Here is a 22,539-nt window from a genome sequence, read left to right as displayed (position 1 = left end):
TTGGCATAGAGATAGTATTTAAAGCCACAAGAATGAAAAGAACAACCGGGAATTGCACTCCAAATTTTAAAGGTCAGGGCAGTGAGGAGAGACTAAGAAGGAATCTCTAGCGATACAGGAAACCAAGATAAAGTGGCATCCTAGAAACCAGTTAGAGAAAGTGTTTTAGAAATGAGGAAGTGTTAATTGTGTAAAATGATACTGAAAGGCTGAGTAAAACAAGGTCTGAGAATTGACGATTCCATTTAGCTACATAAAAGGTATACTTTATGAGAGTGTTTCAAGGTCATCAAGTGGGCTCAAAGATTAATGGGGTATACAGTATGTATGGAACAGCCCTTTCGAGGAGTTTTGCTCTGAAGAAGAGCAAATAAATGGAGTAAAGGGAATTTTGGGGTTTTGTTATTATTATTTGTTTTTAAGATAGAAAACTTATATATGTATTCATTGGAATGATCTGGTAAAAAGCAAGAAATGGGGGCCAGCCCAGTGGCGCAGCGGTTAAGTTCACACGTTCTGCTTCGGCGGCCCAGGGTTCGCCGGTTCGGATCCTGGGTGCGGACATGGCACTGCTTGGCACGCCATGCTGTGGTAGGCATCCCACATATAAAGTAGAGGAAGATGGGCACGGATGTTACCTCAGGGCCAGGCTTCCTCAGCAAAAAAGAGGACGACTGGCAGTGGTTAGCTCAGAGCTAATCTTCCTCAAAAAAAAAAAAAAAGCAAGAAATGATGATGCAAGAGAGAAAAGATTTGCTAGAGCAATGTCCTGGATTAGGCCAGAGAGGATAGGGTCTTAAGAGCAAATGGTGGGGGTGGGGGAGAGATGGAAGTTGTTGCCACAACTAGACACATTTCATCCATAGTGAAGGATGAAAGATAGAGTTCATGTGTATAGATGCAGAGGGTTGAATGATGTGATGATAGGAAGATAGAAACATTCTCTTGTGATTACTTCTGTGAAATAATAGTTTTCTGTGAAATAAGAAACAAACTTATAGCTTAAAATGAAAAAAAGGAAGGAGAAAGTGCTGAAGGTTTGAGGAGAAAAAAGACTGACTCTCTCTCCTATCTACTAAACAACCTATACCAACCACCCCCTGGCCCATGTTAGTAGAAAAGCATAGGGAACTATGCACTGTTTGCTAATTATCCACACCACTGCTCCCTTACATAATCAAGAGTTGACTGTATGTTCCAGAAAGACTGGCAAAGGACTGGCTTATTACTTTCACCTTGAAGATAGTTTTCAAAAATAACTCAGCTCACAAATATGTTATATACTCTCTCTCCCTCCCCATCCCCAATCATTTCCTAATTATAACCATATCACTTTAGTGCTTTCTCTGACTTTACTCCGGACATAAGCGTCCTTCTAAAACAAATACAAAGTTCCTCACAAATGCATTCATTTGGGAATCAAGAGGAGAGGAAAATTACTCGCTGTCCTTTAGTCCTTCCAATTCATTTTCTTGAACTCTCATCTTTATCTCCTTAGTCCCTTAACCCTTTTAATTTTAAGTAGTGGTCTGATAACTATGCCATCAAATTTTAAAGACTGGAAATATATTAGAAAATGTAAATGATACCATAACATATAACCTGCAGTAGTGAAGTGAATAATTGTTATTTTCATGATATCATATTGAGATACAACAATAAAGCAGTTTACATCTGTGACTGTTTCCAACATGCGAACTAAGAAGCGTGTTCCTGCTTATCTGGGGAAGAGGAATGAAAGAACGAGGAGGACTGAGGGAGCTGTCCTTGGGTGTTTCTGAAACCTCTAAACTTAGGAGGTGTATCATGTTTGGGTGGCAGAATGGGAAGAGGCAGAAGGACTGTGTGGGAAGAGAATGGGGGCCAGAGCCCATGTGTCACCCAGTTGGCACAAAACCAAAGTCCTTGGAAGGGAATTCTAGCTCTGTCTGAGTGAGGATGAAGTGATTCATGTAGCATAAAGATGGCTGCTAGACTTTGTTAGGCATCAGTATAACCAATTAAGATACCATCATGTGGAGGTGGACAGCCCTAGAATTTTTTGCTCAAACCTGAGATGTGCTAGGTAGGAGAAACCCCAGGACTGACTAGCTCCATGAATTCTTGAAGTCTATGTGTCACAAACTATAACTGCTTCAATAATGGGTTGTTTTTTTTAAGATAGGGGACTAATGTTCTTTTCTTAAGAAATGTTTTTGGCTTACAAAGAGAGGCAACAGAAAAAAAATAACACATTATGTATATGAAAATCACCAGCTGCAATGTGATGAAAATAAGGCAATGAGATTTTTAAATTAAAAATATTCTAATTTCAAATCTCCTGTCTCCTACTATTAAAGAAGTTCTCTAAGGCAACAAGATATAGCTATAAGTGCTCGAAATCTCTTTTAATCTTAACTCTACTGCAGAACTAATAGAATAGAAAAATAGAGAATTACTTATGTTCTCATTACTTCTGTTTCTTTATTTGTATATTGAGGATGCTGGACAGGAGTAGAGTTAGCAAATATATTTCATCCTCTGTGCCAACTGTGATCGATTGGTAAGGGCAGCCTAGAGTGCTGTGTGGATAAGCATTAGAGACCACACCTAGGCTCGGCAAAAAAGAAAGCTGAAATTGATTGGTGCTGTCTGCCTTGGGTTTAGGAAAGATGAATGGCAGCATGTGTGCATTGTATCTTTGCTATGCTCTACTATACAGTCTCGAAGATATTTTTCAGTTCTAAAATTCTATGATTGAGAATGCCTAGAATGTTCTGTATAGTCTTTGCAATAAAGGCAATGGCAAGATTTCATATGTAAGATATTAAAACATTATTTTTAGTGTACATTTTTGGAGAATCTGAATATGTTTGATAACCATTTCCTCTAAAGGTACTGGGATTTGTGTATTACTTATATTATTTTTACATTGTGTGCTGAGTGCAACATGATAAATGTGTACAAGCAACATATAGAAATAGTAGTGATATTTTGCCATAAAAAATTCAAGTTAGCATTGATGAATATAATTCACCTAGATCAGGTTTTAGTTTAATTTAAAATTATCTTGCAGTTTTACCCACTGGCTTTGCCTCATAATAAACCCATGGAAAATACTATTTTAGCATCCAGGAGATGAAGCATTTCCAATCTTTCTAAATTACTATAGAAACTTCTAGAGCTGAGTGATGCTGTCTAGGGTAAAATATAAGGGTGACACATAAGGAAGAATATTTAGAGATAATTCAGCTTTAAACTTGGAAGCTTTATTATGGTGCAAACATGGTCTGCTTCAGTTTTATTTCTTAGATCATTTCATCCCTGTCCCCCACCCCCAAGATGTCATACAAAAGAAATTGGAAATCTTGGGTCAAGTATATGGATCTGATGTAATTTAATCTATTTTTCAAAGAAAGTAACAAAGTATGTTACAATTATGTAACTGGCTGAAAAATACCCTTCTGCTTGGAATATTTTTAGTGCCAGTAACCTAAGTGATCACAGGAAAGGATGTCAGTTTGTAGAAGTAAGCATGTGTTCTTCATGTAACTGTTAAATGTGTCTTACTCATCTTCAAACCTGGCACTCAAGTTCTTACAATTTTTTAATGGAAATAATTTAATAGGACTTTCAATAAATGTCCTTTGAAATACATTATTCCATGTATAATCCTGGAGTTATTTGGGGTGTTTGGATGATCTTAACTCATTTTCTCAAATTTCTGATCTTTAATATGTAGTCAAGGGATTTTTTCTTTTAGAACGGGAAAAGGACATTTAGAAATCATCTAATTCAATCCTCTCATTTTCCTTTCCTCCTCTTTCTTTTACTTTATATTTGATATGATTTCTATATTCATCTTGGTCATTTGCTTTTATTTTTGTTTTCCCATCTGTCTGGTCTTTCTCTTATTATTTTAGAACAAATACATTGAAACGAGCCAGATCCTGCTTTCTAGCTGAAGCTTAGTGTCAGCCAAATACCTGGTTCAAAGTGATATGTCTGTTAAATTAATGGAACAGTAGTTTGCTTTCACACCCTGACTAAATTGTCTGATTTTAGTCCGGACTGAGTTGATAGTTTTCCACTCAGACTATCCGATTTAGTCCTTTTAGTGAGCTGATTTGATTGAGTTTGTTTTGCCTGCATCAGCTGTAGTCTCTAATTGCCTCAAGGTGTCTATGGTGTGCAAGCAGCTCAAGGGCTGGAGTTTTTTGTTTTCTGTTTTTTACAAAGCAGTCATCTCCCGCTGGCATGGTCCACACTGTGTTCATCTTTCTTTCAGCTTCTTGGACAGTGCTTTCTACCCAGTAGGCTCTCAGTATTTGGATTTTTAATCTCTCTATATTCTTTTAAACCATTTACTTGAAGTATAGGTTAAGAGATTTTACCATAAATTAGGACCTCACCTATATGGTTCTGATATGAATTCCTCTGGAGTCTTAATTGAATCACTGATTGTTCTCCTCAGCTCTTTCAAAGTCTTCCCAAACTTTGGCCGTCTTTGAAGACCTCATGTCATGGGGACTTCATCTGGTATCTGAAATTCTTTTGAGAGTTGCAAATACCCCATTCTTTTCATTTTTAAAATTTACTGAAACAGAAAAATTATTTTTTCATTGAGTATTACTCGTATGCTTACAGATGGAAATTTCTGAAAAAAGGGTACCTTAGGGAGATGTAGCTAATTAAACCCCAAATCTCCTTTTGTCAATGATGAACAACTACAGAGGAAAGACGAGAATGGTGGTATTTAAGAACACTGAAGGACATGCAGAAGTGGGAATCTTGTAGTCACCATAGGAAATTCAAAACTAGATGTAGACAAGCCTCTTCATTTTGCATGTGAGGAAATGAAGTCGAAGAAAGATCAAGTGAGTTGTTCAAGATGCACACTTGTTAGTGACTGAAGGATCCTCAGACTCCTTTTCCAGGGCTGTTTTGATTCCACTGTCCTGGGAGGTAAATCATAAAGTTCCTCAGATGTTCACACTTCTCCATCTTTATGCCTGCGCTTTCTTCTGTCTAGAGTAAATCATAAATGACCAGGGCCCTGTAAACCTTTCCTGAAACAATTGTAAGAGAACTAGTGAAAAGTGCTGCTGAGCTGGGGGTAATTAAGTGTGGGAGACTGGGTAAGGGTGAGTAGTAAGTGGTTAAACATGGAATACTTCATACATCATGTTTATCTAATATTGTCAAAGTTTTTTTTAAAAAAATACCAAGTTGCTTGGGCTTTTACAGCAAAGGCTAACCATCCCATACCCATCATCACTCCCCAGCAATTGTTTTCTTCCTTATTCTGTTATACAGAAGTGCATTCCAATTTAGGGTACTTTAACTGTCAGAAATATCAGAAAGAGCTTTTGCACTTTAAGCAATCTTCCCAAACCCCTCTCCAGTAGACACATAGTGAGAGCAATTTTGAAGCAATCCCCGCTTTGCCTTCCTGTTGCCCTTTCACCCCAGATGTAGCTTTCAGCTAATTAGCTCTTCCTGACATCATGATGAGAGTTATACGGTGCTCTACCTACAGAGGTAAATTGGGGGAGGTCACACAACTCTATCCTTGCTGGGATTTATTTAAAAACCATATTTTGTTTAGCCACATGACACCTAACATTTCCGTTGCCCAAGTGCTCACAATTTCAAGGTTCCAGTGAACTGAAACTTACCATTTTAACTTTAGGTCAGCTTCCTTACTCTGTTTCTGCCTCTTATCCTTAGGTATCACCAGCCCCAAGTTGTAATGAAATCCTTTTTTATTTTGCTTTTTAAAAATTTGAAGAAATATTGAATGTCAGGGTAGAATCACTGGACTTATTTCTATGGGCACGTTACTTAAAGATTAAAAGGCAATGAAAGAACAATGACTCCCTCAATATTTTTAGCATACAGTGTGCTTTGGAAGGCAGCAAATAAGAGGGCTGTGCTCTGCTAGACCTTCAGAGAGGAATGAAGCCAATTAATGTACAATTACCGGCAGCCGTGCTTTATTTGAAGGGTCTTTTACAGTGAAACTTTTTAATAGGATAATTGTAGACATCTGCTTCATGTACCTTAGCAGCGACATAGCCAGTATTTGTTAAGATCTTCTGAGCTTTTACAGCTTTACACAAAAGGACATATTGGCAATTCCGTTTTCTATATAATAGGTAGGCTATGCAAAATACTGAGCTAGAATTCAGCATTGTTGTAGAAATGCTCAATGTCGCCAGAGCGATTGACTTGTTCCACCTGGCTTTCAGACATTTGGAGAAGCAGAACATATGTACCTTAATTGCAAAATGTAGGCTTAATGAACGTGCACGCGTTATGTTATACCAAATGCAACAATTGACATGATGGCAAGCTACTTAAGAACATGTCACAATGTTTGGTTTTTAAGAGGTTTGCCTTTGGCAATGTTTCAGAGAAGAGTATGTTCCTTACATTTGCAGTCCTGTGAGCCAATAATAAAGCGTTCAGCATATGAAGCTGGTATTTATTTTAAATTGCTATGTCAATATTTTTGTTTAAAAGCAGGTTTGATTCCCTGTGTGGACTTTGTTGAAGCCTTCTATCACTGCTTTTTATTTTAGTTTGATTTAGCTTCTTTTTCCCCTGATTTTGTGTTTTGCAGAATGGCTTGCATGAAAGCCTTCTGATTGGGTTGGGGGAATAAAGTTGCTATGTGAATTTCAAAGCCCAGAAAATGTAAAAAGGAGCAAACACTTGCTGAAGGCATCAGAGAAGTGACTGCAATCAAGCAGTGTTGGTTCTGTGACCTTGAAGCTTTCCAGAATAGCTACTACATTTGGAAAAATGGAAGGCTTGGATTCAAATGCCTCAAGATGACCTCATCACCAGCAGCCCCCTTCCTCCTACTGAGATGTCTCTAGGCTTTATGCCAATGTTTAGTCCGTTAGTAGGAATCCAGAAAATCAAGCTTTTGTTTTCAAAAATACAAAATAAAGGCAGCCATTATGGAATATTGCATAACTGATTTAATCCTAATGTGATGTCAAAACACATTTCCCCAGCAGTTGAGAGAATGCTTTATCTACCGGAGATACAATTGCTTTGTGGTTGCCGGCTGCTCTTCCAATAAATTGTTGGGCAGTGCTGTTCATGAACTCTCACAATTCTCCATCCCAGGCACATTTCTGTGGGGTAATTAAAACGGCCTTTTTATAACAGCGGTATGAAACAGTATGCATCATCTGTACACACTGAGCTGAAAAAATATTGTATTCATAAATTAAATTGGACATTTTGAAAGGTTAACGCAAAACGCTACTTTGCTGTTGGTAATCAATAAGGAAGAAAGGATTTCAGGTAATTAAAATCTGTGAAGTGAACATTTCTCATTTGGAACCTATTAAAAAGAATATAAGCAGACAGAGGCAAGAGATAAATATGGAAAACAAGTGCTTCAAAATTTTTGTTATATGTTGGCAAGAGAATGTAACAACATATATTCTGAGATCTGAAATAATATAATGTTATTACAGATAATATAACAAATTATACAGTCTATGTAATGTACATTACTTAATTTAAGCATTAGGTTGAGATTTTAAAATATGACTATTCTGTATTTTGGGCTCCATTTAGCTATTGTGTAGGTCTTCCTTACTCAAAGTTTGACCCAGCATGCAGCATGGGTGCTTGTTAGAAATGCAGAATTTAAGGCCCATCCCTGACCAACTGAAGAAGAATCTGCAATTTAACGGGATCTCCAGGTGATTTCTGTGCACATTAAAGTTTGAGAACATGGCTTTGGGTGATTATCCAATAGTACGGTGGGTTTCTTCTTAAAAATTCATGTTCATATCTTTAGGTCCAAATCGGTAGTGTTTTCTTGGCTAAATATGAGGATCATAACTGACTCTACAGAGATTATTCTAGAGCACCTGACTTCTCACAATGTTCCAACTAAGGAAAACACTCACTGAGAGTGGAGCCAGACCCCATGCCCAGCATAACTTGCCTCTGGGCCCTTGTTGACACAACTTTTCTTTCTGTCTAATGGCAATGATCTTTCTTCTTTCTTTGCCATTTGCCTTTCAAAATTTGATCTCTGGTTTCATTATAGTTCCCTTTACTTAGACTTTAGAAATCACCTCAGTGGAATGTTTCTGATTCCTTTGTTGGAATATTCTTAGCTCTTTAGAATTTTTCCAGAATTCTGACCCTGGCTGTAGATTCTAGACTTTGAAATATATGAATTCTTGACCTTCTGTGATGATTAATTTTCTGTGTCAGCTTGACTGGGCTAAGGGTTACCAGATAGCTGGTAAAATATTACTTCTGGGTGTGTCTGTGAGGGTGCTTCTGGAAGAGATTAGCACTTGGTTCAGTGCACTGAGTAAAGCAGATGGCCTTCCCCAATGTGGTGGACATCGTCCAGACCACTGAGGGCCCAAGTAGAGCAAAAACGCAGAGGAAGGGTGAATTCACTTTCTCTTCTTGAGCTGAGACATCTATCTACTCCTGCTGGTGGACATCAGACATCAGCTCCTTGTTCTTGGGCTTTGGGACTCAGATTGGGACTTACACTGTCAGCACCCCCTGACTCAGGTGAGTCAGTCCTTAGATTGATTTCCTTCCTGTGATTCCTGCTACCCTCATTTAACCTTCTCAAGCAAACAGCTTCTGCTAGATACAGTATGCTAGAATAAAAAAATTATTTTGCTTTCTCTTCAGTTTTCATATAGCTCTTAGAACACTGAAGTAGCATATACTTCATTTTAGTTTTGATATGGAGTTGCAAAGATATATTGTTTTTATGATAGAAGAAACTTTTTTTTTAAGGATTAAAATATATGGTTGTGGCTTCTGGAATATATATATATATATATAATTATTTTTTCCAATAAAGAGTAAGGCCCTGTGCTGTGCACTGTGCAGTGTAAGAATGAATTATAAAAGACATGGTCTAGAGCACCTGGTGCATATAACTGGAATATAGGGAGTCCAGTATATAAGTGCTATGAAAATAGAAGTGACAAGAAGGGCATGAGGTGCTCAGAGTAGAAAGAAATCACATCTGGCTGATCTTCAGGGAAAAGCTCAAAGAAGAGGCAGTATCTGAATAGAACTGAAATGGGAGAGGGAAATGGTATTCCAAGTCCAGGGCATAGTAAGGGCACAGATGCTAAAACAGATTTATATAAGATGTACCCAGAACCATAATGGACATTTAGGTGAAGCTGAATATATGTGAAAGCAAATGGTGGGAGACAGAGGAATCTGAACACAATGTGCTAAGCATATGAACTGGATCTCTGGAAGGAGCATAATTGTTAGTGACAAAAATGGGAGAAAAGTAGTGTGGTAGAGAGAAAGGACACAAAGTTCAGCAACTTTGTGCCTGAATGCCTGACTACTAAAGACTGGCTATGAAAAGGTCACACTTAGCAATGAAGGAATGTATATGAAAGCTTTGTCAGTCTGAGTAAGATTTCTCATCCAGAAGCAAAAGGGGATATATTAGAAATTAATGGCACTGTCAAGAGTTGGGCAGCCACATAGTTCATAGACAAAATAATACATGTGTCATGTGTTTGCCAAATAGATTGGAAATCCAGTAAACCCACTGATCAAATTTGCAGCTCAGGACAGAAGAAACAAAGTGATTGGTTCTCATGAATTAGAAAAGAACAGGTGAGACAGAGGTGAATGGAGAATAGGTGATGGAGGAAGCACTGACCCAGGACTTAAGACAGGAACTACAGTATAAATTCTTTTTTTTTTAATTTATTTTATAAATTCTGTGTGGGACTTTTGTCAAGTCACTTCAACTTCCTGAGTGTCAGCGTCCTCATCTGTAAAATGAGAGCAACCTCTAGTCCTGGCCAATGTGGATACATTTTGCCTAATTTTCTAGTTCTTTTGAAAATCACAATGAACAAACAAGTTTCTGTTGGGAGACTGTGCCAACCTATGCAATAAGGTGGGCAATTTAAGTTTCTTTCTGAATATCAAGATAATAAAAATTTTGTTGAATCTACATTCCAGATCTTGATCCACATGGAACCATTGTTGGATACTCAGGCAGTAGTAGCAGAAGTACAGAGTTTGAGAAGAAGTACCTGTGAGCCTAAGACCCATGTTCACTGCCATTTGACCACTGGACTGCTGGAGGAATCAGAGGAAGGCAGTGGTTGGAAGCTATGACTGCCAACATCCCAAGGTGGTTCTGTAGAATAGGACATGACGTTGGGCCTTCAACAAAAATATTCCACCCCTAGTTTATGCCTGAGTCTGTGATGCTTAAACTTCAAGTTGTATGTTTTTGGTGTTCATCATTGTGGAAGATCTTGCAACAATTTGTTTTGTTCCTGCATGTGACACAGTCAGTTTATCCATGCAGGGAATGTCTGCCAATCAAGTAATATATCTCAATGGAATATTTAAAAAATTCTGGTGGCTGTAATCGTTTCTCATGTCAATTGTCTGCACAGTCTATCCTGGAAAGAAAACTGCAAAAATAGAAAAAGGCATATTTTCAGAAGATTTTTCACAATTAATGCCAAGTGAATAAAATTCCTGGATGTTAAATGTCAGGGAAAAGACAATGCTAACTTGACCGCCTTTAATTTTCATATGGAAGCTTGTGAAGTTTGGATAGGATAAAGAGAAAAGCACCTTTTATTCCCAAAGGCTTTTTAAACCTGCCTTTAGTAGGCACTGTGTGTCTTCTTTTTGTAATCTCAGGTTTTATAGTCTCCTTTATCAATTGTGAGAGGTGAGGAAGGCTAGTTTATATCTTTCAGAAGGGACACCTGGGTCAACAGGTTGAAAGAACTTTGAAAGTTATTTGTATCTTTGCCAGTCGCTGCATTGTGTGAGAATCACAGTAGCTAGTGTGTAAACTACCTTTGAATAAGAGGCAGAAAATGGAATTTATCAGGGGACAATGCCCTTTGTTTAGAAGGAGCAACAAAAGATGAATAAAAGGACACAGTCAGTCTTCTGTGTTTAGTGTCCCATTTCTCCAGATAAAAAACGGGATAATATTCAATCTTGATCGTGCACAGAGGCCTTTGGTACTTTAAGGAGATGGAGGAAGAAGGGAAATGAAAAAGAAATAAAGCAACCAATATGTTCTTGAACTGTGACTTCTAGCAGCTGCATTTGAAAAACAACCATTAGATTTTGTGGGTATATCTGTGAGGCTTATCCATTATGTGTGCAAACACAATCTGATTAGTATTTGTTATAAGCTCGTCTTGTCTGCTTTTATTACAGACATCACCTTCAGATGTGGGGCCACTGCCACTATTAAATCAGGAATATTTAGCTATTATTTGTAATAAATGTCAGCAGGGCTGAACTGAAGCCAGCAGGAAATGTTCAGGGCAGAAAACACACTGACATTCATTCATGCAAATTTGTACCACTGGTAGAATTAATCATAAAGAGGGAGGGTAGAGCATACTATGCATTTATATTACTGGTTTGGCCAATTCTCCTTCTTCCCGAATATGAGAGTTATAATGAACAGAAAGCAATCTGCTGACAAATAGTCCCATGTGAAGTGCAGGCAGCAAGATTAACTTTCCAAAGCAGGCATGTCTGGGTTTATGGTGGACCACCTCTCCTTCTCTCCACACCACCCATTCCCTCTGAGGCAGCTTTGTGGTGTCCTTTTTCTTCTTTAAAAGACATCTAGATTCAGCGTGCACATAACTCTTACCTCTTAAAATCACAGGGACACTCTAAGGAACATTGCATGCATATTGCTGAGTGTTGGACCAGACTTACCTTATTATAAATCAGGGTGCTTATGTTACAGTGGGAAGATATGGTGATAGGAACTGGGCTGTTGACTATTAGGAAATTGTAGTTTACCAAAAAGGAGAGAATTTAAATCCTTTTTAATCTGCCTCTGTGTAAAGTGAGGTGAAACAAGCCATACAACTGAATAATTTAATCTCCTCACAGAAGATTGTGATCACCATTATCAAACATTGCTATTGCTTGCAGTGAACGTCAAGGACTGTCATTTAATTCTATGAGTAAAGTTAACACCAGAAAAGAATTAGAGCACTTATTTTTTAAGGAAGGTGAGAAAAATACCAGATGAAAGCGTGCTTTTAAATTTTTCTCATTTTCTCATGGCATGAAATTATCATTCACTGGGAAACAAAAACTGCTGAAAGCAGCTGACATAAAAATTATAGGTGACTTCAAAGACATTAATTATTCTTATAGTGTTTTAGTCCTATGATTTGAATAAAAAACATGGAAAACGAGATAAAAATATGCTTGATAAAGTTAACACAAAAATGCTTTTAAAAATTGTATACTGATATTGATCAAAATTAAGAAAGAGTCTTCTAAAATGTTTCATATTATCATGGAAGTCAGTTCAAAGTAATGCTTTTCTAAAACTGTCATTTTTCCCCACTGCTTTGAATCATGCACATATTTATAGAATGCATATAAGCTAAAGCACTTTTCTTGCTAATTCTAATCCCTGATGTGATCATATTTCTTGCATTATTTTTCTTAGTGCAGGTTTTAGGAGAGAGCTTGTCCAAGTCAACTGGAAAGGGACATTTCTGTTGATTAAGCGAAAGATGTACTGACTAAGTATAGTAACTGAATTGAATAACTTATGCTAGAATTAGGGAGATCAGTAGTGGCATCAGGGTGAGGGGTAGAATGTGTTTTCACCTGTGGGATGTCTGCAGTACTAATGGAGAAAACCAGAAAAGCTGATGAAGCATTGCCACTTCATGACTTTTCAAAGCTGAGCTACTTTCTTTCACGATGTCCTTATGGTATAATTATTGATTCCTTGTCTCATTCTACAGAGAATTTGTAGGAATTATGAAAACATATTAAAAACGTAAGTGGATAAAAGAGGTATAAATTAATGGCAACAGTTAACATCTATTTTTAAGGAAAGTCAAGATAAGGGGAATTTTACGTTACAGATACACAGACTATTTGGCCTTATATAGTTTCTAAAGCTGAGTCAAGATTTTGGCTGTGGGCTTCCTGGTGGCCAAAGAGAAAGAGCAATATGATTTTTATGTGATTAAAATTGTTAGAAGGAAGAGAAAGTATTAGTAATATGAGGCAGGCGGACTCTATGGTGGCCCTGTGATTCGTGCCTCCTGGTATTCATGCCCTTGTATAAATCCTTCCTTTTGAGTATGGGCAGGATCCGTGACTTCTAACTAAGAGTATAGCAAAGGTGACAGGACATGCATGATTTTGTGTGAATGATTACATCACATAAGATTATACCACTCATCTTGCTAGAACTCTCAAATTCTCTCCCTTGCTGGCTTTGAAAAAGCAAGATGCCGTATTTTGAGGCGTCATATGGGGAAAGGCAATGGCAAGGGGAAGGTAGCCTCCAGCAGATAGCCAGCAAGGACTAAGGCCCTGATTCTGGCAGCACAAGGAACTGAACGCTTCCAACAATCACACAAGTGGATTATTTCCCTTTCAAGCCTCAGATGAGACTGCAGCCCTGGCTGACACTTGTCTTGAAGCCCTATGAGACTCTGAAATAGAAGACCCAGCTAAGTCATTCCTGGACTCTTCACCCACTCCTGAAATTGTGAAATAAGTGTGTCTTGTTAAGAGCAGTCAGTTTGTGATAATATTGTTGTGGAGCAATTGATAACTTGTGCATAAATATAAGGAGAAATTTTCTTCAGTTTCTCTGCTGAGTCCTAAAACCATTCTTCATTTTTAATTTATCTTTGAGATCCAAGAATTTTTTTTTCTCCCACATCAAAATGCCTGCCTCCCTTCCTCCTCTTACAAGCTTGATCCCTTTGTTCTCTAAAGACGGTTACTTTGTTTCCCTATGTCTTCTTCCTTTTCTGTCTTGAGATGGTTCTCTTCTCTCTACCCTCAAAGAAAAACGAATGTCCTATCTCAGGAGAGATTACTTATTGTTTCCTCTTCCTTGTTCTAAAAGATTTTGATGCTGCTTTAAAAAATAAGCATAGTACGATTTACATAGTGAAAGTATTACAAAGATTTTTATAAGGGAGATAAAATAGAAAACATTTATTATGTGTCAGGCTGTGTTTTAAGTGCATACATGTTACCTCATTTTACATTAATAAAAATCATTGTTTTTCATGAAAGAATTGAAACACACAGAGGTTAAATAACTTTCTTAAGGTCACACATTTGTTAGGTGCAAATTGGAATCTAATTCCAAGGTATTTGGTTTAAGAATCTGTACATTTAACAACTATGCTTTCTTGCCTCTTAAAGGCCATTAATAGGAGAAGACAGCTATTAGAGTGGGTGTGATTGGATATGAACTGAGTCTAAGTTTCCTGGTGGTACTTGCAAAAAATGAAATGTGCTGTCATTTAATTTTCATTGTGTAAGAATACATTTATGAAATGAGCAATGAGTCAACCTCCATATCATAAAAGGAGATTCAAAGAGTTATTTTTGAAGCCACCTCTAGCTTCCCAGTTGGACATATGGCCCAAATCACCTCCTCTTCAGGAGGCTCATTTCAGTGCCAATTTTGATTAATCTGAACTTTATTTAAGAAGGCAGCAGTTTCCTTCGCCTTGATTATTTTCCTTGAAACTTCAAGTTTAAGCAACATGAGCAACTGATGTGTCTTTCAGAATAAATCACCTTTGGCTTCCTGTAGCCATTCCTCCATCTCTACCTTTCCTTCCTTGATTATTGAAGTTTTGTATAGTATGATGGTTAATTTTATGTTTCAACTTGACTGGGCTTCAGTGCTCAGACATGTGGTCAAACATTATTCTGGATGTTTCTGTGAGGGGATGAGATTAATATTTCAATCTATGGACTTTGAATAAAGCAGATTGCCCTCCCTAATGTGGGTGGGCCTTATCCAATCAATTGAGGGCCTGAATAGAATAAAATACCTCACCTCAGCAAGAGGGAATTCTGCCAGCAGAAAGCCTTTGGACTTGATCTGCAGTATCAGCTCTTCCTGAATCTCCATCTTGGGCCCATCCTGCAGATTTTGGAATTGCCAGCCTCCATAATCATGTGAGCCTATTCCTTAAATAAATCTCTTTCTGCATGCACATGCACACACAGACACATACATTCCTAATGGTTCTGTTTGTCAGGAGAACCCTAACTAATATAGTAGTCATGTGCTTCAGGGGAGGTTGGTCCTCCTTTCAGTCATAGGAGATGAAAATGAAATGTTAGAGGAATTCCACAGGGGGCATTTTGGGAAATGTTTCCTCAATGATAAAAGGAGATACAAAGAGGAAACCCTCTCTTTTATTACTCTGAACTTAATTGGCTGGTGATACACCAGGACCAATGCTGGTCAGTTTGGGATGAGAGGAGAGGGTAGCCAAAGAAACCAAGGCAATATGCTTAGGATGGCAAAACAGGAAGCTGAGAGATTCTAGTTGCTTGAGATATCATTGAGCTGCTGCATTAACCAACCTAAGAACCCTGAGTTCAGAACTTATTGACATGCAAGATAATAAATATCTATATTGTTTAATCAGTTCTAGTGGGGTACTAATTTTATTTGCTGCTAAAAATGTACTAATGGAGAGGCTGGCCTGGTGGCGTAATGGGTTAAGTTCACACACTCCGCTTTGGTGGCCTGGGGTTCAGAGGTTCAGATGCCGTGCATAGACCTAGTACCGCTTGTCAAGCCATGCTGTGGTGGCGTCCCAAATAAAATAGAGGAAGGAGGTTCGGACCCCAGGCGTGGACCTAGCACTGCTCGTCAAGTCACGCTGTGGTGGCGTCCCAAATAAAATAGAGGAAGATTGGCTCAGATGTTAGCTCAGCAACAATCTTCCTCAGCAAAAAGAGGAGGATTGGCAACACATGTTAGCTCAGGGCCAATCTTCCTCACACACACACACACACAACTATGTGCTAATGGATGTTGTTAACCACAATGTAAGTCTTTAGAGAGTTGAACAAATTGACTCCGTGTAATTGTTAGATATTGATTACCAAATTGAGTTACAACCTCATAAGAATACAGGGTCCAGGTAGTTAATATATTTGGTTGAATAATAAGGAGTGGTGGGGACTGTGAGGTACCCAAAGAAAGTATAATATGCTGAAAGGGGCAGCTGCTCAGCTCCTAGGAATCGCTACCACTTGAAAATGCAATCCTGGTAGGTTTTTCGAATTTTTGAGAGAATCTGAAAATCTGCATTTTTTCTTTGAAATCTCCCAATTTTTGAATGTTTATAATTAATGTAATTTATAAAAAGTAAAACATGAGTGGGCCAAACAATTAAGCTTAGCCGGCCAGAGTCCATTGATAAGCTTGTAGTTTGCAATTTCTGACATAAAAAGTGGGAAGCCAGGGGCTGGCCCCGTGGCCAAGTGGTTAAGTTCACGCTCTCCGTTCCAGGCGGCCCAGTGTTTCATTGGTTCGAATCCTGGCCGTGGACATGGCATTGCTCATCAAACCACGTTAAGGCAGCGTCCCACATGCCACAACTAGAAGGACCCACAACGAAGAATATACAACTATGTACCGGGGGACTTTGGGGAGGAAAAAAATAAAATCTTTAAAAAAAAAAGTGGGAAACCAAATATAATGGTTTCTTGTTTCATTTTATGATATTGTATTTAATGTTTACCTCTCCTTCCTTGTACTACATAGGTAGCAGGACTAATGATCTCTTAAGGTTGTTCCTGGATAGTGATAATAAGACCACATTACCTGAATACAAGAGAATGCTTATCTTCTCATTTGCTTTAATTTAAAGCATTGTAAAGCAATTATGATATAAAGTTTAAAAGACAGAAAGAATGTAGAACGCATTTTCTTCTACTATCACTTAAATTGATGATCTCTATTCATCAAGACACCATTTCCTCTACAGGTATTTTCTTTTCCTATTTTCAGTTTGTTTTGGAACATGATTGCTGAATTAACATCACAGTCCATCTAAATTTTAAATTCCAATCAGATGAATACACAAGAATTCCTATGCAGGGTCCAAAATCATTTACTTGACACTGGGAAAATTATTTAAGCTTTTGAAAGCTATTTTTTCCCTTCAGCAAAATATGAAAGTTGAGACTGAAAATCAGTAACATTCTTTTCAATTTTAAGATATAATGATTCTTAGTTTATGGCCATAGCACACAAATTACATTTTTGGAAGAGCTGATGATAGTGTCTTTGTAACATTATTCTCTAGATCAAGAATATTACCTTTTAAATAACTTTGTAATGGGGTCAATCTGTGAATCTACCTAAACCCTTAAACTTTTTCAGAGTTCCAATTTGAATAGCATTTTGAGGATAATGAGTTCCATGTGTTCTGTAATCAACAGATAATGAGGTACTTCTTTTATTTGTTCCCAAGTATGGATTTTAAAAATAAACCACAAACAAAAAAATATTTACGTAACTTGTTTGCATAGGTGGGACTATATCACCCATTCATAAGTTCTTTGCGTAATTAAAAAAACCTCATTAAGCCTCTAAAAGTATAATAAAATGAATGTAGTGATGTTGCTGTTATTCACTGCAGTGATGAGAAGAAAATCACAGCCACAACATCATGCCAGCATGGTATCATTTATCAAAAGATGACTTACACTTTCTCATTGGGCCAGCCCTGTGGCCAAGTGGTTAAAGTTCCATGTGCTCAGCTTTGGTTGCCCAGGTTTGCGGGTTCAGATCCCAGGCGGGGGACCTGCTCCACTCATCAGCCATGCTTTGAAGCCATCCCTCATACAAAAAGCAGAGGAAGACTGGCAGACTGGCACAGATGTTAGCTCAGAGCTAATCTTACTCAAGCAAAAAAAAAAAAAAAAAAGAAGAGGAAGATTGACAATGGATGTTATCTCAGGGTGAATCTTTCTCACCAAAAAAAAAAAAAGGTAACTTACACTTTCTCAAGGTGACAGATTCCCCAAGCACACTCCAAAGGCATTCTGAATTTTCCTTTTAATTTGCTTGTATCTCTTTTCAGGCTCCTGGCTAATTATGCCAAATTCTATATATGAATCTTCTATGTGAATAGAACAAATATATGTTAAATAGAATAGAAGTTTCATATTGAATGTGTATGCAGAATTCAATAACAAATATGACCTAACTCCTTAGGGAAGGAGAATGAAACCGAGATGCTTCCAACATTGAACCTCTGTGTTCACAATGAATTGAAATAATCGAGTCTTCATCAGATATAGAGTTCTCACTTGCTTGAGAAAATTTTTATTATGTAGAGACTTTGTTGCCCTCCACTTTACATTCTACGTGTTTAATGACCATTCATGGAAAATAGAATTTTTAAGGAAACACTGCCCCAAGTTGGTTTATTTTGAGGTTGAAATATTTGAAAATGTTATCCTCTTTTGAAGTTACCTTTTGCTTTATACAGGATTAGGTGATTTTTAGAGGTCCTGAAAACGGTAGCAGTAGGAGTTTTTGTGTTTGTTAAATCTAAGTTAAAAGCTCCCACATTTGATTCCTCAGTTGGCAATTCTAAACTAGAGCATTTATGTTTGTTAAAAATTGATTTGTTTGTAAAAATTGATAACATGGCTAAAGAGTTGATTTATTTTTGTTTGTCCTCAACCATTCTAATGAAAAGGAATGACTGTGAAGTGCTTTTGTGAAATTCATATAGTGCATCCACTTAATTTTTTTGGCAGCTGTGATTTTCAGGTTATTTGAATATGACCTAGTGATCCCATATGACCATGATCTCAGGTCCTTAAATGTCCTCCAGTCGAGGTAGGAAATATGTCAGAACTCATTAAGAGGTTACTTGCACACTATATTGATTTTTATAAATTGCTTCTGAAATTATAGTGGGCAGCATGACATGCATAATCATTCACTGAGATCAGGTAACATTTGGATGAAATTAATACATTTTGCTAGTAGTTATCGTCACAGCTATTCTCTGATTCTGTGCCATGAGTAACTGTCCTTTGGTAAATTATTTAAAATACAAATCTTTGCCTTCGTTCTAATTGAAGGTATATGTTGAGTAAATTGCGCTCATTGTTATGTTATAGATGTGTTCTTGATGCCTAACAAACTGTGATCTTTCCCAGGCATTGCTGGAGAATCTGACCTGTGTAGATGATGGAACTCTGCTCCCTGATTTGACTGTTTAGGAAACAGGGAAAAAGTTCGTAATTAAAAAGAGGAGCAGAAGCTGAAAGATGTCGTGAGATAGAATTAGAACCTTGAGTGATGATCACAAGCCAGAGTTCTGAGGGGGCAGAACTGTGAGTAAGCAGAAGTTATGAAGAGGAGAAAAGATTGCATATCTGTCTCTAGTTGCATGAATGGCAATCGTGAAGCATGTCATTGGCAAGTAACCAAGTGAAGGTAATGCCAGAACACTAGTGTAAAGATTCTACCATGTTCCAAAGTTTCTATCCTTCTGGGAGGTAGATTGTCCTGGGTTTCGGTAGCCATGTATCCTTACTTCTTGTTCTTCAAGTTCACTTCTTGTTATATGAGATAACTCAAGTTTGTCTCTATTTCTTGACATACAATGAAAATTATTCATTTTTTTTCCTAGCAGCAGAACCAATTCTTTAAGTGAAATATTTTTTAGGTCCCTAATATTTTAAAGCATGATGGGGAGCTAAAGTGCCTCACACGCTCTTCCCTTTGTTTTCCCTCTTCCCTATTGTCACCTGCTGAGACAATTCTGTAGATTCTAGTTCCCTCTTCCACTAGTTTAAAACCAACTAATCTGGACTAAAGACAGAGGTAAATCCATAAACAAGTGATGAAAGGAACAGGGTGACCCAGATACGCATAAGCATTTATTTCTGTGGGTTTGGATCATTATTCTATCGTGATTCCAGTCATAATTCTTTGGCTGTGGGACCTCTTCTCTTACTCTCATTCCTCCCATGATCTCACAAAATATCACAAAATTGTGTTCAGATATAAGCTTGATAGCTCCAGCCTCAACCACATTCCTGAACTCTGGACTCCTCTGTCCAACTGCCTACCAGTTATGCCCTTTGTGTGGCTAATAGTGAGCTCATAAAGTAGTGGGAAAAATGAAGTTATTACACAAAGCAGTTGTGTAATTATACTTAAGAGAAACTGTGTTCTAGCAGCAGGTAATGTAAATATGTTGGATCTGGTAATTTGACTAAAGCAAAGTCTCATCAGACATTATGTTAAATTAATATTAATTTTACTTTATTGCTTTTATAGCTTCAATCATATTTAATTCATATGTTTCTGCTTTTATATTTATGTAAGGAGTTTATATCTGGATTTATGTTTTAAATATTTAAATTACCATAAACACAATAGAAATTATTACTGGTAATGTACAATGCTTTCTTTTCCTTTAAAATAAAAAGTGTCTGAGAGAACTACTGACTGATACCATTTTTATTTGCTGTTAACATTATTTATGTTCTTCACAGAGTGGCCTTTTATCTGCAAGTATCCTAATAGCAAAATGATTTTTTTTAATTAGACACTTTTATAATGGGAGCTGTATATTTTTGCTAAATGAAGCAAGATAAATTGATGAGGCCTTTTTTGATGTGTCAAAGTGGAAAAGCACTATTTAAACCAATTGAAGTATACAAAGATATTCCTTACATCCACTCTATTTTTAACTCTTACTATGTCTTTGAAGGTAAAGGTTATGATTAGAGTGTTTGTTGGGAGTCATTTAGTAACACGAATAAAAAGCTAAAAGGTTAATTTTTGAGAAAGCATCAAATGTCAAAGCTTCAAAATATGTCGATTTGCTAAAAATATTTGGTTTACTTACTGCTGGATTTTCTTTTAGGAATATGTGCTTTTGTTGATACCAAGAGACATATTAGTTTACCTTTCTTTCCCCCTCCCTCTAATAATTGTTGTTTATGGCAAAAGGGTGGAAATTATGTGTATTTGGAGAAAGCTAAAAGTGAAGTAGAGAGGAACCAAGGAAATTATAAAATAAAATAGAATTTCATTGAGACTGATGAAAAAAATAAAACTTCCTCCGCAACTAGTGTTGCCTTTATCACCTGCGAGATTAGTAAAATAATCTCCAAAATTAAACTCAGAAGAAGTGTTTCTGCTGTTGCATTTTATGTAATCGTGGGGAGGTTGTTTATGGACAAATAAGATTTCTTAAGCAGCAGCTGTGTGTAAGAGACTATGAACAGCACTTCATACCTTATTTTACTCTCACAAAAGTCTTCAAGGTCTGTGTTATTACCCTTGTTGTGCAGACTATGAAGCAGAGGTGCCAAGTAGTTAAATAATGTGCCCTGAGTCAGACAATGTGTAGTGGACTTAGGTTTCAAACTCAGATTTTTCTGGCTTCCAAATTCATGCTGTTGCCCTTACATCTCTTTGATAAAAAGGAGAAAGATGTGTAAATCAATATACTAGTCGGCTGTTATTTCTAACACTAGTGTTAATCTTACTACTAGACTGGACTCCTTCCTTCATTTCTCCAGGCTAAAGCATTCGATCCCATTGGGTCATGATTATCAACACCAAAAGGCAATTCCAATATTCACTTTTGGGATCCCTGTGAACTCTCCAGTTATCGAAAAAAGATGATGATATGTGTCCCTTAAATGATTAAGTGGGAATTGGAGAACATAATATTTCCCCCTGCAGCCCTTTATCACTGGCTTCCCAGAAACTTAGGGTCAAATTTAGTACACATTTGTTGTAGCTAGTTCATATTCTTGGTTAAAAAAAATGCTTTCTCATCTTTGAAAGGTTTTTTATTTCTCTTCTGACATCTATTTTTATTGTTCTGTACTCATATGTACATTTTTTGGTAATATTCTTACAATTTGTCTCTAATTCCTTTTTAGAACATATATTCTCTTTCCAATGAATAATATAGCACTATCTTGTGTCAAATAAAAATAAAGGATAATTTAGTTATTGAATCTATGAGACCAACGAGAATTATGACTAGAGAAATAATTTATTGAGTGTGTTAGTGAAATTTATCATTGTCTTACCATACTTCCTATGTAACAATACTGCCTTTCAAAAAGTTGCCTGCAAGGGATCACCTTTGTAAACTTTCTTTGGAATATTATTTTCTAGCTGCTTTAAAAATGTAAAATGGCAAGCCACAGAATTGTGTATGTTTAAAAGTTGATCTTTACAACTAAGAGGAAATAGCGGCTTTTGACTTAGTTATTCATTCCACACAGCAGTGGACAGGTGGTTATTGTACAACACCAAACATTCTGGGGCGAGATTTGCTGTAATAACACAAACCAACAGGTTTAAACCTCAGAAATGACCTTTTAAAGGGCAGGCATTCAATTTTGACAAAAATGATCAACAGCAGGCTGGAGGGTAAAATATAAAAATTTTAAACTCTACAATTAGGCTGCTTATTTAAAAACACAGGATGAGAGGCACAGATGGTTCATATTAACAAAAGCAAACAAATAAAAGGCTAAAAACAGAAGTATAAAATTAGCAATGGCAAGAGATGAACTACTTTAACCGACTGGCTCTAAAATATGTATCTCTTCATCAATCAGTGTTTATTGGGCATTGGAGGTAAAGTACAGTGTAAGTCTTTGCTTTAAAGAAATTTACCAGCTAATAAAGGTGATAGAACTTACATCAGT

Source organism: Equus asinus, chromosome 9 (genome assembly GCF_041296235.1).
Source record: "Equus asinus isolate D_3611 breed Donkey chromosome 9, EquAss-T2T_v2, whole genome shotgun sequence".
Classification (NCBI taxonomy): Eukaryota; Metazoa; Chordata; class Mammalia; order Perissodactyla; family Equidae; genus Equus; species Equus asinus.
The sequence above is the reverse complement of the archived record's forward strand: the minus strand, read 5'-3'. Positions refer to the sequence as shown.